Raw genomic sequence first — 11,660 nt, 5'->3', positions numbered from 1 at the left:
GGGGGTTGGATGAACAGTGAGCGGTGGCGTTGCCGCTGGATGAACAGGACCCCGTGGTGTGGTGGAGGGTTGGATGAACAGTAGATGGTGGAGGGGTGCCCGTGGAGGGGTGGTTGAACTGGACCCCGTGGTGTGGAGGGCTGGATGAACAATAGACAATGGAGGGGTTGTTGAACAGTAGCCTGTGGAGTAGCGTGCGGTGGAGGCTGGATGAACAGGAGACCGTGGAGGCTAGAGGAGGTCGACGGTAGCCGGTGGAGGCTGGAGGACGTCGATGGTGGAGATGAACAGTATCCCGTGGAGTCCTATTTTGCGGTACGCCACACCCCTCCCGATGAACAAGATCCCCGTTTCGACCGTAGGAGGTCCGTTTCATCCATTTTGCAGTACGCCACACCCCTCTCGATCAACAGGACCCCCATTTCGATTGTAGGAGGTCCGTTTCCTCCGTTTTGCGGTACACTACACCCCCCGATCAACAGCAGCACTGTTTCGACCGTAGGAGGTCCGTTTCCTCTGTTCTACAGTATGCCAGGCCTCATTTTCATCGCCTATTCCCTCCAAGCCCTCCCGATGAACACGACCACGCATTCCGGTCCGACCCAGCCGGTTGGCTCCCACGCGTTCTGTTGCCTCCCGATGAACACGACGCATTCCGTTGCCTCCCGATGAACACGACGCATTCCGTTGCCTCCCCATGAACATGACGCATTCCGATGCCTCCCCATGAACACGAGAACGAAAAATTTTCTTCGTTCCGACCCAGCCATGTACACGAACCATCACCATACATATGCGTGAGTTGGCGTTCGAGACCCCGCCCGTATGTACACATACATGGCCGTATTTTCTTTCTTGCACCCTAGCCGTTGTACGTACGTGTACATGCTACGTGCGCGCCTCTACATCCACCAGTATATATGTACGTACACGTTCGCGACCAGAATGACAACGCTACGTACGCTTCGACCTGGTGGATCCCGACTGTCAGGCACTTCCTTGCGTGCGAAGATGTAGCTAGTGGGTCCTAGCAGTCAGGGGGGCGAATCGTTTTTTTTTGCCCGGACGCACTTCCTTGCATGCGAAGATGTAGCTGGTTGGTCCCAGCAGTCAGGGGGCGAATTGTTTTTTTTTGCCCGGACGCACTTCCTTGCGTGTGAAGATGTAGCTGGTAGGTCCCATCAGTCAAGGGGAAACGTTTTTTCGTGAAATACAGTGGCCCGTCCGGTGGGTCCCAGCTGTCAGGTGGAGGAATCATTATTTTCCGCATAATAAGGAGGCACTTCCTTGCTGCGGCTGTGGACCCAGCTGTCAGCCTCTCCACGTATAGTCCATGTCTGATGGAAGTGGTTCCTTGACCACGTTGACCACGCCGCACCGAGGGCACCAGGGCGGTGGACGACGGCGAGGCCTAGGAAGGGGACGCGGAGCCGGGGAAGACGCGGTAGTGGAAGCCCGCGCGGAGGGGAGTATGAGGGTTCACCGGTTCGACTGCGGTGTGAGGCTGTCGTCGTCGCAGGGCCTGGCCAGCGGTGGGAATAGTAGGGGGCGGTGAGGCCTCCGCGGCAGCACATCTGGCTACGGGAGGCAGGAGCATGCGGCACAATCGACGCTGCTTTGGGCAGCTGGAGCAAGAAGACCAGAGGTTGAAGAAGCACTACGGCCGTTGGATGGACATCGTACGGTCACTAGAGCTAGAATCGTTTATATTGACTAAGTTGACAAAGCCCTCCGTCCCCATCAACTTAGTAGGCCCACAAGTCAGCCTCCCACAAAGGTAGGTCCCAGCTAGCAGGGGATATTCATTTTTTGTGCGTAATAAGGAGGCACTTCTGGTGGGTCCGAGCTGACAGCAGGGGGAACGTTTTTTTCGCGAAATACGGTGGCCCGTCGGGTGGGTCCCAGCAGTCAGGGGCAAACTTTTTTTCACGAAATACTGGTGGGCGTCCGGTGGGTCCCTGCTGTCAGGTGGAGGAATAATTATTTTCCGCGTAATAAGGAGGCACTTCCTTGCGGCTGTCGTGGACCCAGCTGTCAGCCTCTCCACATACAGTATTCTTCCGATGGAATTCGGTTGTTGACCACATTGACCACACCGTGACGAGAGCACCACGGCGGTGGACGACGGCGAGGCCTAGGAAGGCGACGACGCGGAGCTGGGGAAGACGCGGCAGTGGATGCCAACGTGGAGAGGAGTATGAGGGTTCACTGGTTCGGCTACGTTGCCGTCGCCACAGAATAACAGGCGGTGTGGGTGAGTGGAGTGGAGGGATGGCCTGGCCAGCGCTGGGAGTAGTATGGGGGTGGTGAGGCCTCGGCGGCAGCACAACCGGCCACGGGAGGCAGGAGCAGGGGGCACGACCGGCGCTGCTTTGGGCGGCTGGAGCAAGAAGACCAGAGGTTGACGAAGCACTACGGCCGTTGGATGGACATCGTACGGTTAGTCGAGCTAGAATCGTGCATATTGACTAAGTTAACAAAGCCCTTCGTCCTCATCAACTTAGTAGGCCCACTATACTGGGTCCCAGCTAGCAGGGGGAGTATTCATTTTTTGTGTGTAATAAGGAGGCACTTCCTTGCGTGCGAAGATATAGCTGGTGGGTCCGAGCTGTCAGCGGCGATAACGTTTTTTTGGCAAAATACAGAGGCCCTGTTGGTGGGTCCCAGATGTCAGGTGGAGGAATCATTATTTTGCACGTAATAAGGAGGCATTTCCTTGCATGCGGCCGTGGACCTAGCTGTCAGCCTCTCCACGTACATTCCAGTTCAGATGCCTGTCGGTCGTTGACCACGTTGACCACCCCACGCCGAGAGCACCAGGCCGGTGGACGACGGCGAGGCCTAGGAAGGGAACGATACGGAGGCAGGGAAGACTCGGCAGTTGTTTTTGTTTCCCACGCGGAGGGGAGTACGACTGTATGAGGGTTTACTGGTTCGTCTGCCGTCGCCGGAGAAAAACATCTGGGGTGGTGAGGCCTGCGCGGCAGCACCGCCGACCGTGGGGAGGATGGAGCAGGCAGTCCCGTCGGTGTTTGTTTGAGCGGCTGGAGCTGGAAGAGCAGAGATTGAAGAAGCACGACGGCCATTTGTGGAAAGCATCAAATTTGTGGAAAATAGCATACAGCCCATCTGCCATTATTTCAAATAATTTACAGCCCATTTGCTAATTCTTACTCGTTTTTTGGAGCCCATATTCTTTTTGTTAGCATTACAACCCATATTGTGGCCACGGTTAAAAAATTATACGAAATTTTGCTTATGTCGATGCAGTCTGAACTGTTTTTAATCCCGAAATTTCGAGACATATTCAGACTGATTTTAAAAATAAATGTATATCAATATAAAATCCAATAAATTGTCCATGCATAAAAATCAATGCAATTTAAAATCTCGAAATGAAAAAAAAAGATATTTGAAACTAATTGCCAGGTTGATGTGTTTTTTAAAAATGTACAACCCATTTCTCATTACTGATAGGCCATTTTCTCAGCCAGCCGAATAAAGCTCTCCTCGTCTTGAAAGATTTGTAGCCCAACATGCCTGATAAAGCGACTTACTTGACAAATCACAAAAAAACTGGGCTAGCCATTTTCAGAAAGAAAAAAAAAACTACTGGGCTGGTCTGTGGTAAACATAAAAGAAAAGGCTGTCTAGACTGGCCAGAGTGTCCCGCACAGCCCAGTTGACACCCTGCTTCCGTCTCAAAAACAAATTAGATAAATGCCACTCCAATTATGGCGATTCATAAAAATGCCACTGCAATTTCCAAACTTTGAAAAATGCCACTTCAATTTTTTCAAACTTTGAAAAATGCCACTGCAGTTTGCAAACTTTGAAAAACGCCACTCCAGACTTCGAAAAATGCCACTAGAAATGGCATGAAATGGCATTTTTCAAAGTTAGGAAATTGCAGTGGCATTTCTCGGATACACCAGATTTGGAGTGGCATTTATCAAATTAGCCCAAAACAAAAATAACTAGGCGAGTTGCTGGGTCCCTAGTGTCAGCCGCTCGTTGTGCAATTCTCTCGTTTATTGACTACGTTGACAATGGCATGGGACCCGGATGTCAGAAATCCACTAGGAGGAGCCATTTTTTTATTGGCTTGAAATAAGGAGGCACTTGCTTGCGTACTGCCATGACCTTGGCGGGTCCCTGCTGTCATCCTCTCCACATACAATCATCTCCTGATTGTGTACGCGTCAACTTGCTCGGCCCACAAGTCAGCCTCTAAACCCGTGGAGGACAAATACAACCCATTTTAAAAAATAATAGCCCATTCCATATGTTCAAACGGAAAGTTTAACATTCAGACCAAATTAACAGGTCTGATCCACATATAGAGTACTGAACTTCCACGTTGACAACCATCATAGCCAAGTTAACTATCTACTCCCACTAATACTCTAGTAGCGTACAAGTACTAACTTAATCTTAGCTAACTAGACGATGTCGGCCGCCATCTGTGGTACACGCTAAACGCCGACACCGGCGTCGTGCACCTCGCCTCAGACTTGCAAGAGGTGCGATAGGGCGTGTTGCTCGCGCGCGTTGGCTCTTTCCATGCCGGCGTGGTCCACCGACGCTTCGGCTTCCAAGTGGGAAACCCACTTGACGAGCTGGTAGTAAAAATCGGCGTCGGGAATGCGTGCGTGCCCGACAGCCTCCAGGGCTATTTGCCGGGTGCCGGCCTCCATGTAGTCTTCCCAGTTGCGGGGGCTATGCTCGCGACTCAGAGCATCGGTGCACTGCTGCTCCATGTCCCGCTGGCGGCGCAAATCGGCGGTACGCTGCTCCTCCGCCAGGCGGTCGCGCTCCAACAACTCCTGCTCCTCCGCCATGCGGTCGCGCTCCAACAACTCTTCGATCTCCGCATTGCCATCTAAAGACAGATAGAATGCCTCCTCCCTCCGTCTGCCTTCCGGTGAAAACCCGAACACTAGTTCTGGCGGTGACCGCCTCCGGCGTCGCCTACCGCGGACGGGCGGGGGCATGGTGGACGTGGCGAGCGACGTTGGGCCGATGGGGGCTTATGAGGATATGGCGAGTTGGGTCACGGTGGCACCGGAGAAGGCCGGGAAATAGTACTTATGTCACAGCCCTAGCTTTGGCCTTGCTTGTCATTGCATCATCATCTTGCATCAAGTTTAAATTTCTCAGAAACTTGAAATGGGGATGATCAAACCCTAGCAGCAAATGGATTTCAAATAGGTTCAACCAAAATAAATTCCAAGAACCCAAAATGGTCTTAGAAAAATGTTCATGATTTTTGTAGATGCTGGAAATAGCAACCAGAGGTGATGCACATTTTTCCTAGTCATCTTGGATTTTACCTCAACACATATTGTATTTGATTGGGGCTCCAAAAATTTGCTATAAATATTTTGACAGCTCCAAATATTCGGAGAAATATTGAGGGACACTGGATTAATTCAGAGAGTTCCCAAAAAAATATTTTCAGAATTATATAAAAATGATTTGGTGTTAAACTAAATCAAAACAGAGGCAAACAAATAGAAAAACAGAAACAAATAAAAGGAGAGCAAACTTACCTGGCGCCTACCTACAGCCTAGAGGCTCAGCACTATGCAGCCCAGGAGCTGGCCCAGCCCACCACCAGTGCCAGTCGTCTTCAACCCAGCGCCAGAAGGACGCTGAGTGCGTGCTCGTCGCGCGCTGGCCACGCGCCGGGCCACCTCCTGCTACCCGTCGCTGCCTCGACGCCCTGGACGATGCCACGTTTTCCCCTGGACCGCCTCGTCCTCTCTCGTGCCTCTCTACTCCTCTGTTCTCCTTCTTCCGCTGCTGCCGAGCACCTCGCAGCGCGCCGACGACCTCCACTACGGCCACCGGCCACCCCACGCCTCGCCGACACGCCAAGAAGCTCCGCCTCGTTCCCCTCTTCCTCCTCACCGAGTCACATGGTGCCTGATGCCCCTGGACGCCGCCAACACCGCCATTCCCCTTGTCGGTCGCCATGGATCCTCGTCGTCGATTCGAGAGCTACCGGGCGTCCCCGACCTCGCTCTCGCGCTCGTTGGACTCGCTGTGAGCCTCCGCACTGAACCCCCCTCTCCCCGGTGCCGATTTCTACCTCTAACCGCGGGCTCCGTTGAGCTTGAGAGCTCATCGCCGCCGGCCACTAGGTCGCCATGGATGGAGCCCACACACGTCGCGTCCGAGCACGCTGTAGTCCTCAGCGCGTTCCCAGGAACCCAGAGCACCTACCCACTCTTCCTCCTGTGCACCGTAGCGCTCTGTCCATCTTCACTGAACTCCGGCCGCCGCGCAAGTTGCCGCCGCCATCGACCTAGGCCACCGGAGCTGCTGCTGCTGCGTGCACCACCCGACGCGGACGAGCATCCTCGTCGCGTAGATGCACTTCGCCGCCCATATGGTCGACGGAAAGCAAAACCCGAGCATCGCCGCCGTCTCTGGACATCGCCGGTGTCTTAACTCCAGCCGTGCTAACATGGCACCGTCATTAGTGGCTAATGACGGTACTAACCAACCCCCTAGTTACATTGACAGCCGGGCCCCACCACATAATTAACCATAGGGTTATTTCCCTGCTTAAGTTAAGCTAATGCTTTGACCCTGCCACGTCAGCTTTGACCGGGTCCCACATGTCAGCCTCTCTGGCTGACTATGTGTCACTGACTAGTGGGCCCTACTGGTCAAGTTTGACCTGGAGGCGCCCTGTTGACCAACTGACGTCACAGTAACGAAATGCTGACGCAGTTAACATTTTCTGGATTTAAAATAATTCAGAAAATTGCAGAGAATATCCAAAACTTCAAAAATTCATAGTAATTCAACCATAACTCCAAGTCAAACAAGTTATATATGAAAAATGATCAGAAAAATCTAATCTATCCATCTGTACTGTTTTCATGCATGTTTGAGCAAGTTAACCTCACAGTTTAGGATGAAACATGATTAGGACAAATTTGATAATAGATTTGGAGTTGGAATTTGATCTAGCTTAGAATTCCACTTCAATTAAAATGACTATTAGTTGCATTAGCCCAAATCACAGCATATTGCCATGTCATGATCATGCATCATATTGTGCATTGCATTGATTGTGTTCTTCCTTGTTTGCCGATAATTGTCCCCTCTCGGTAGACGACGTTCCGATGATGAGATCGATGACACCAATGAAGAACTAAATTATCTTCAGAAGTGCCAGGCAAGCAAAACCCCCTTGTTCATTCCGATACAATCCCACTCTCTCGCTCCTGCTCTCTTTTACTGCATTAGGACAACAGCGATTCGACTGTTACATGTTGCGGTAGTTGAACCCCTTTCCTCTGCATGACCTGTCATTGCCACAGTAAATACATGAAACCCACTAGCATGAGTAGGAGTTGTTTCAGCCCTGATTTCCCTACTCATTCATGCTTGTTTGTCATGCCTGCTACTACTTAGAGTTGAGTCAGGTCCAATTCATCGGGGATGAATTGGAATGTGGTGAACATGTCCTACTGTGTGTGAGTTAAGTGTGTGAACACGATTTGATAAAGGTAGCGGTGAGAGGCCATGTAGGAGTACATGGTGGGTTGTCTCATTGCAGCCGTCCTCAGGAACTGAGTTCTGTGTTTGTGAGCCATGAACAGTTACTACCACACATTGGGATCCAGGCACTCCAAGCTCTCTTGACTTATTAATCAACCTGATCTCTGTCTAGGAGTTGCAACTAGTTTCTGGTGTTTGTAGGTAGTGTTAGTAGTCTACCAAGTGGCACCCGGTACAGGTGGGCTTGGGACAGACTAGGCACAGTGGCACGGTGTACCAAGTGGCACCCGAATGGTGGGCTTGGGAACCCTGCTCACATCGTTTGGGGCCGTGAGCGACACCCCGGCCGGATCTCCTTGCGGATGGAACCCGAATAGGCGATAAACCTGGACTAGAGACTTGTTGGTTAGTCAGGTCGTGGCCGACTCCCTCGCCAGGCTTCCGCTTGAAGGTTGCCGAGATACACGATGTGTACATGGTGGTAAGTCGCGAGAGCGTGTGTGAAGAAGTACACCCCTGCAGGGTTATCATTATCTATTCGAATAGCCGGATTCTTTGGATATGGAAACTTGGACCCCTTGCATAGTTCATAGACAAGTGAAAATGGATACTCTAAAATGCGCAAGATAAGCATGAGTGCTATGGATGGCGTTCTCGTAGGGAGATGGGAGCAGATCCATAGTGGAGTATTGATATGGTGAATATGTGGACTCATGTGCGCCACCTCAAAAGAGATACTTGCAGTCGTAGTTCAGGTTAGCCACTGAGTCAAAGCTGGCTTGCTATAGTTAAACTCCACCAGCCCTTTGTTGATACCGATGCATATGTAGTTAGTTCTGATGTAAGTCTTGCTGGGTACATTTGTACTCACGTTTGCTTAATTTATGTTTTTGTAGAGAGACGTCAGTCTCGCAAGTAGTTCCGTGTGGACTTCGATGTATATCTTGATACCTCAGCTACGATCTTCTGCCCTCGGCAGGGTCTTGTAGATAGTCAGGCTTCTCAGCCTTTTCCATTTGTAGTTGTCTGTACTAAGACAAGTTAAGCTTCCGCTTGTGCTTGTTGCTTGTATGACTTGAATGCTAGGTCATCAGACCCATGTTTGTAATATCTCGCTCCTCGGAGCCTAATGAATAAATACTTGGGTCGTAGAGTTATGTTGTGATGCCATGTTGTATTTACACATATCGAGCATATTGTGTGTATGATTGAAATGCTTGGTATGTGTGGGATCCGACAACATAGTTGTTTATCCTTGGTAGCCTCTCTTATGGGGAAATGTAGTCTTGTGCTTCCATGAGCCATAGTCGTCTGCTACAGCCCGGTTCATTGGAGTCCTGCTAGCCCAGCACTACTTCTCCGGAACACTTGACTGGCCGGCATGTGATTCACTTCGTTCATGTGTCTGTCCCTTCGGGGAAATGTCACGCGGTGACATCCGGAGTCCTGCCTAGCCTGCTACAGCCCAGTTCACCGGAGTCCTGTTAGCCCAGTGCTACAGCCTGAATTCGCACGCCGCTGACCGACATGCTCGATGTTGATTCATGTATGCCTGTCCCCATAAGTTAGTGCCACTTTGGGTTCATGACTAGTCATGTCGGCCCGGGTTCTCTTTCATATGGATGCTAGCGACACTATCATATACGTGAGCCAAAAGGCGCAAACGGTCCCAGGCCATGGTAAGGCGACACCCGTGGGAATACCGTGCGTGAGGCCGCAAAGTGATATGAGGTGTTACCGGCTAGGTCGATGTTACTTGGAATCAGGGTCCTAACAGCTTTGGTATCAGAGCCTAACTGCTTGTAGGATTACCAAGCCAAACCGGTCGAAGTTGTGTCTAGAAATGCTTTAGTTATATAAGGGAATTGATTGTGGATGGGAACGTAAGGCTCTTTTTACTCCTTTACCTTATGCCCTTTTGATCTGAGTCAACATCTTCTTTTCTACGGGGTTTAAGAACTAGGCTTCTCTTCTATCTCTCAGGATGACGTGTTACTAAACCGTAGTTGCCTAGGATTGTTGAGTTCAAGCCTCAGTTCAGTTCCTACTACTTCCATATGTTCGTAGCTAGCCTCAGAACCTTGATATTGTGATGTTGAGTGGTTGTGCCACCATTTTGCAGGATGTCTCAAAACTTTTTGAGCATTTACAGCCGTTATGCTGTCCGAGTCATCCCAGGTTTCTAAATAATCTGATGCACTTGCAAATCTTTCCTCCATGTTCTTGATGTCCTTTTGGGCCAAATTAAGCACACTAATCGGTGTGTTGAGGTACTCCATTGCCTCGATGTATATGTTGAAGCTTATTATGACCCTAGTTGTCTTAGAGAACAACCCAGTAATCTAGCCATGCTTTGTATCCCTAGTATGATGATTTTGGCCACCATTCTCGAAAGCATCTCATGATGTTATTTAGTTAGTAGGTATTCTACTCCTGGTTTTTGAACCGGAGATTCACCCTACATCATGTTGTTAGTATTTTCTAGTTCCCTTAAGATATTAGTAACCTTGTGATAGCCCTCAAGGTATGTGGTATATCGATCTTCCAATACCATGAGCCTATATGGCAGAAGTTATTTGAACCAAAAGATCACAATCAGAGTACTCTTGAGGAGTTCTCCATTCATAATTGTGACTCTGCCAGTCCTACCTCTCTGCATGGGTTATCCGGAAGAAACATGTTGAACTTGGTTCGACATACTAATCCATGCATCCACAACTCAGAAAGTTATATGTTCCTTGAGTTGACCCTCCTCAGCTGTATTCCGACCCTAGTCTATCAATTGATAGTCGGGAATAGTTGTGCATTCGTGTTCATCGATGCCTATTATTCTTATGTTCCATCAAGCCATTCTATTCTGGAATGACTATGAGAAACAAACTCCAGCACCTCATCCATTTCTTGGATTGGTCAAAGTAGTTGTATTCCACAGATCAAAATGCCAATCCAGCTTTTGTTCTGCTCTACCTTGGAGTATTACCCCCTTTATGTCAGGATTGCCATGAGAATTGCACCACCTCTTATGAATTCTTGACGAAGTAATACTTCTCGCCATCATTTTCCATTCCTCGGTTCCGTGTTGTTGTAACTGGAATACCGACAAGTGAACCATGATGTGTGAAATCAATACTCCTAGCAGCCTTGTTGCTTTGTAGTTAAAGGACAATAATTTCATTCTTACCATGTTGGTTATTCAATCATCGTTCTAAGATAGATTGTGCTACCTAGTCCTTGTTTCTGGTGTAGCCTTCGATTGATGAGTTAGGATTTTTTCAAATCCTCGCTCATTTGATCATATCGTCTTGCCCTAAAAAGCAAGATTGTTCTCGATCTTATTAACATATAGGTGGTTCGTGATTTTCCGGATATCTTCACGGAAGTATCACTAGGTCGTCCCCTGACCGATATGTGGAGTTCATGATCAAGTTGGTTTTTTGTAACCAACCCTTCTCTAGGAATCTGTGTTGCATACCCTTGAGCTAGTTGGTTAAGCTAGACAACAGCTTGGAGAGTTGGAAGATAAAAGCTTGTCTGGTTTAGTTCGTGTTAAGGGATATATTTTGTGTGTATGTGTGTGTTGAAGAAAGATGGTATCTTCATTGATTGGTCCTCGTGATCAGTTGTTGGGTCTATCATCTTGTCAAAACTTTGACTTGAGTATGGGCTATCGTCAATTCAAATCAGAACCAACGATGTTTGTAATGTTGTCTTACTTGTGGTTCATCCCCTGAGCAGACACCATTACATCTTTTGGTCTGACCAATGTTATCACCGTGTTCACATGATGGTGGATGTCCAGTGATATGGAAATTCCGATGACTTGCTATTGAGCCCATCGACAACATTTTGTCTCCCCCATGATTCATGTTGAACATCAACCTAGTGTTGAAAACTTGTGTAAGCATTTTCTTCATGTCCCGTTCATGAAGTATATGTTTGGATGAAAGAAGTGACTTCCTCTCATTCATGTGCATTTGATGCAAGTTGTCGCCGTGAATGTGAGAGAGTTAGTTTTGCTTCCTCTGGAATCGTCCCAAGTCAGTCATGCATGTGCAAAGTATACTATGGTTTGGTAGATTAATTACCTCCACCCCATACGTATTCCCTAGCACTCCAAGCCACTGATTGATTTGCTCAAGGAA

This window comes from Triticum dicoccoides, chromosome 7B (genome assembly GCF_002162155.2).
Source record: "Triticum dicoccoides isolate Atlit2015 ecotype Zavitan chromosome 7B, WEW_v2.0, whole genome shotgun sequence".
In the NCBI taxonomy this organism is placed as follows: domain Eukaryota; kingdom Viridiplantae; phylum Streptophyta; class Magnoliopsida; order Poales; family Poaceae; genus Triticum; species Triticum dicoccoides.
Note: the sequence above shows the minus strand (reverse complement) of the source record.